Source organism: Oxyura jamaicensis, chromosome Z, assembly GCF_011077185.1.
Source record: "Oxyura jamaicensis isolate SHBP4307 breed ruddy duck chromosome Z, BPBGC_Ojam_1.0, whole genome shotgun sequence".
NCBI lineage: Eukaryota > Metazoa > Chordata > Aves > Anseriformes > Anatidae > Oxyura > Oxyura jamaicensis.
Genome location: NC_048926.1, coordinates 27,942,755 through 27,948,162, shown reverse-complemented (window position 1 = coordinate 27,948,162; position 5,408 = coordinate 27,942,755). Strand labels below are relative to the sequence as shown.

The window sequence follows — 5,408 nt, the reverse complement described above, 5'->3', positions numbered from 1 at the left end:
CTTGTTCCTTGATGTTTGAATGCATCCATCTATCCTAGGTAACACTAAGTCTGTTGTATTTAATGAAACTAAAAATACGTAAATAGCAGAGAATCAAGACCACTTGGAATATACAGTCCACATAATTATGCAGCATTCAGTCACGTAGTCTAAGTGTTGAAAGATGTATCTGGCCTCATAGGTCTAGGCCTTGACCTTGCCAGTTCGGGATTCTGGGGGGCTGGGGACAGGACATTTTCACTATGTTGTCTAGAATGCCCTGCACCATTTGTTGTGGTGTTCTCTGACACTGCAGTTGCTGCCTTGTAAACCTAGTTTGAAGTTTCTATTTCCGTGCTTCTTGCTTGTAGAAGATACAGCTGAATTTCTTGCTCTCTGACTTCTCCAACAGTCATTGTACACTCCCTAGCTTTAGAAGGGTAAGTTCATCACAGCTGAGTGAATGGAAGAAAATAAGATGAAATTAAAAATATTTCAAAAGATAATTATAGGATACGCGGTGGACAGTCTGAAGAATAGGGTAAACAGAAGTTAGTTTTCAGAACTAGGGTGTGTCATGTGTCATGCACATAATATATATTTCAGGAGAAAAGGTGCATCAAAGTAAAAATAAAAAGGCTATTTCCTGTATAGCAGCCTTAAAAATTCTTTTGCTTCTACTATTTAAATGACCTTAGGGAAACAATCAGAGTTTCCAAAGACCTGAGGAAGGAGACATGGCTAATCTTTCACCTCCAGGTGCTGTTGTCTCATTTGATTAATATATGAAGTCATGTTTCAATTAAGATAGAGGCATTCAGTCTACAAGTGGATAGACAAGGAGACGTGAATTGAATCATAAGTTGTTTTAGGCAGGTAGCTTGAACAAGTTTCCATAAACTATAAACTGAAGTTTATAAAAAGAAAGATTTTTTTTTTTTTGGTAGAGAAAGCAATCAAATACCTTTTACCATATAAATACCTTATGTACTTCAAGAAGTCTGTCACTTTTAGAAACATCAATTGATATTTGAAGTGTCCAACTGATTGTTCATTGTTAGCTTGAAAAAAGTCTCCAGAGATGCATTCTTTTTATATTTGCTTACCAATCACATATTCCAGAGATCCCACAAGTACTGTCAGTATCCTGGTTTGTGTTGATGTTGTTAATGGGGCATCTCTGCAGCTAGCAATCTACTTCTGTACATCTCATCTTGCTATTACTCTTCCTCTGTAGGACCTTACCTTTTGCAAAGGTAGCTCTAGAGGAACTTTAGTCACTGTGAACAGCTCTTCTCTCCTGTCTCCTATAAGCTATTTGCACATTTCTTCCCATAGGTCTGCAGGGAGCCACTGGCCCAGAGAAAGATTGTCAGGCAGGGTGAGATGGTGCACCTCTTTATCCTTGCTGGCCATCAGTTTGCCTGCCATGTTGTGTACTTGTCTATTCTTTTGACACATTAGGTAGTACTATCAAGGGCTTGCTCTTTATTGTCTCCTCCCAATAAGATTATTGTTTTTTTTTTTTTTTTTTTTTTTTTGGATATTTGTTGGAGGGACTTTTTTCTTGTCTCATATGTCCAGCCTGGGGTGCTTGTTCTTGCATCACACCAGAATGAAAAGAAGAAGAAAAGTGTATGTCTGAGTTCCAATAAAAACTATGTTTTATGAACTGATGGTTGAACACATCTGCTATTTGTTTTGTGTTACTGGCAGTAACATCAAGGATGCCCTCATCCTGGCATAGAACCTATGTTACAGTGAGGTGTTACCTGTAGGTTCATGCCAGAGACTGCATGGAGAGGGCGTGAGTGCAGGAGTAGGTCCACCTGTGGGGCAGAGAAGGGCTTGTGAGTAAAAGCATTAGCATTTCTGAACGTGGTGCTTAGGGACATGGTTTAGTGGGTGATATTTCTGATAGGGTGATGGTTGGACCAGATGATCTTGGAGGTCTTTTCCAACCTTAATGATTCACTTCTATGATTCTCCATGTGGGATCCCAGGAGGGGTGCAGCAGTGAGCGGTCGTGCCCGCTGTGGGACAGGAGCCACCCACAGCCTGGCACACCTTGTGGCCCCACCTGCCCTGGCAGGCTTGCACCTCCTTGTCCACAGGGTTTCCCCACGCTTCTGCCTCTGCTAAACCACACAAAACCATGCAAGATACTGGGTACGCACTTGACACCGGTCTTCCCAATAAAATCACACTTATTTCTCTAGCAGAAGCGGAGGTGGCATTTTACAATACATTGTAAATCCCAGTGTAAAATCCCAACAGCTTGGTACCCTCTGCACCATCACAAATATTTCCTACATGGAATCATCTTTCCAAAGCAGCATTTTCTCTACTGCATTTTACTTCCCACATTTTTTTAGGTAACCCCAAAATAACCAAGAAAAACGATCTCTTTCCTTGGACTAACCAAAGCACCATTGGATTGTGTCACCTATTGTGTTCCATTTTCAGGAATTACTCAGGATGTGTGATTTTATTTTATTTCACAATAGGCTGCTTGGATTTATAGCATTAAATCTTTCCTTATGGAAAACATTTTGCTGTGGTTTTTGTTTGTTTGTTTTCATTTAAAAATACAATAAAAACACAATCCCTCCTGCTGTTGAACAGAAACAAGCACCTGGATATCTCGATGTCTTCAGCTGTGCTAGCTGCAGAGCACAGAGTCTACCTTCCAATAGGTTACTTCACTGAAACTGCACAGCTCTCTTTGTGTTGTTGTTAGCAGATGCAATTTTTAAAAACAGCATGTCTTCTGGAACCTGTCTTTGTCAGAAGAGTGCATAAAACGAAGATCAGACTTTTTGAAGGTAGTGTGATTACGTTTATTAGCTTTCTGTTGCTCATACTAAGATATCCCTTGGGAAATTGCACAACTTGCTGAAGAAATCAGAACTTTCACACCTTGCCAAAGTGGAGAGTGCTGCTGTCTGGTTGTTTCTGCCAGGAGCTACGAGGAATTCACAGCTCTAGAAGTAACCTTTAGTTGTCATAATCACCTGAAGGCTTATGCTTTTAATATTTACTTTCCTTTTTAAGACCGTGCTTTTATTTTTTCACTCCACCTTTTGTCAGTTATTTTTATCGCTGCTGTGAGAGGCTTTTCACAGACCGAAGTGTTCTCAGTTTAGCAGACAAGGTCACAACCAGAGCTGAAGCCTAGGGCTAAATCTATACAAAGATCGAGTAGTGGAAATATGTTCTTTTTCAGACATTTAACTATCTGAAGCAACCTGGAGTCTCAGTTACCTGGGCTCCTTAAATCAAAGGACATCCTTCCAGAGTATGCATTGTGGTTCACATTCCTTGACATCATATTCCTGGAGTTTCTGGATATTCTGTGTTTCTATGGTTTGATTTTGGGGTGGTCCTGAGTGGTCCAAGGAGCTGGACTTGATCCCTGTAGGTCCCTTCCAAATTCTGTGATTCTAAGAAATATCATAGGTTATTTTACTTTAACATGCAGGGAAGTCAGAACAGGCAATCATATAGCTGTCTTTTTTGACCATAAGAACATATAAGCCTTTTTTTTTTTTTTTTACTTTTTTTTTTTTTTTTTTTTTCCTTTACCTATCAATATTTTTTAAAAATTGAATTCTATAATTTTGGCTGTAAATGACATAAATTACAGTTGTCTGAAAAACAAATACTGACACGTTCACGGGGTGTCTGACATCAGTGTTCCATGTTCATTAGTGTTGCAGAAAGCCAATCTCTTAAGCTAAAGGAAAAAAAAGAAAAAAAAAGACTGGTTTTATTTTAAAAAAATACACAACGTAATTCACAGTAGCCAATTCAGAGGAAGCACTGCTATACTACTAGCCAGAACTCCAGATCTCTCCATCCCTCTGTTCCCCAGGAGTGGTGGGAGCCAAGTTTGCTGAGGGGTAGGATCTGCTCCCATGCCCCTCGGGTCCTTAAGGAAGCCCACCACTCCATTTTAATCAGAAGGTGCCTCATTTCTGCTGAAACTGATCCTGGCAGCTTCCCACCCTTCTGTCGGTCGGGTACCTAAACATTGCTGGGTGAACTATTTCCTTACCTGGTCCTCACACTGAGACACCATGCGTATATTACAGAACACCTCATGATGCAGAGTGTGATGGAGGGGATGAGAGGTGGGAGGAGGACAGATTCCAGCTCTTTTGCTAACATAGTTTGGGCAGCTGTATTTTCCTATTTGTTGTAGCTGCATTTCCTATTTCCTGTTTTCCATTTTTTTTTTCTATTTCCCCATTGATCTGGTAGCTTCATTAATCCAGTCACAGGTTTTATAGCTGGAGCAAGTGGCTTATGCCCAGTTAACCAGTCTGCTATTAGTCAGGGGTGCTGGCTACTTGGGGGAAATCACTTTTTCCCATGAGGGAGGACTACCAGTTTCCCACTTACACCAGCTATCTCATCAGAATAGCACGTCGGAATATGTCAGAACACCCATTCCCAGAACGTTGTTACTTAGCTCAGTAAAAAGGGCATACCGTCCCAATGCCAGGAGAAGGAGCTTGCATGTTTTCTGTAGTCACTTTGACCGGCCTTTCAGGCTCTCCACACACACAGAGAGCCGTGGGGCAGTTTCGCTAGGCCCCCGGGCCTTGCAGCGGCGCTGCTTTTCGTAGTGCAGCAACTTGCTCCTTCTTCTCGGGGGGAGGAGAGAGACCGCCCCCCTGCCTCCCTCACCCTTAGCTGAGGAGCCAGACCAACCTTTGTCCGCCGCAAACCAGCATTTATGACTGGGGAGCAGCACCTGTTACTGTGCAGGGCAGCGGCAGTCCGACATTTTCCGGTGAAGGCCAAAACGCCAGGGTGTGACAGGGAACCTCTCCTCCTGAGGGCTGCGCCTGCCTTTCGGAAACTGCTTTGGGAACCTTGTGTGCAAGAGCTAAGAAATCAAGTGTGTTCGTGACACTGTGCTTTTTCATCTCATTCACTGCGATTTACATCACTGAAGACTTAGAAAAAAAACTTTCTCCATGGGGGGGGGGGAGGGAGGCGGGGGGGAGGGGAGCGTTTTCAAAGATTATACAAAAGAAAATGTTGCAGAAAACTAGTATTTGCTGTCATCTACTGGTAACACTTATTTTAGCAACTACTTGAGCTTAGCTGCAGCAATGTTCTTGTGTTTTCTCACACAGGGTTCTAAAGCTGATCTTGGATTTACTCTCTTTTTCAGGTAGTGAAGGTAAGGGAGAGAAAGCCTATGTCTTTTTAGTGGTAGTTCTATTTTATTTTTTTCTTACTAAATGCTTTCCTTTTGTTGTGGATTAAATCCAAAACACAGCACCATGCCACTACTAGGAGGAAAATTAACTCTATCCTAGCCAAAACCAGGACACCTCTGTCTTGTAAAACTATGAGAATTCTGACCATTTTTTTGATGAGCAACTTTACTGACATTATTGCAAGAACCGATGATG

The 5,408-nt window shown here is 41.8% G+C and overlaps 1 protein-coding gene across 1 annotated transcript in view; it reads left to right on the top strand.

Moving 5' to 3' along the window:
• The first annotated feature begins 4,756 nt into the window (after nt 1-4,756).
• PGM5 (phosphoglucomutase 5) overlaps nt 4,757-5,408 on the top strand; it is a 94,767-nt gene continuing 94,115 nt past the window's right edge. The window contains exon 1 of the mRNA XM_035309088.1: nt 4,757-4,762. The gene's annotated coding sequence lies outside the window, so the exon portion shown is untranslated. The remainder of the gene's footprint in view (nt 4,763-5,408) is intronic.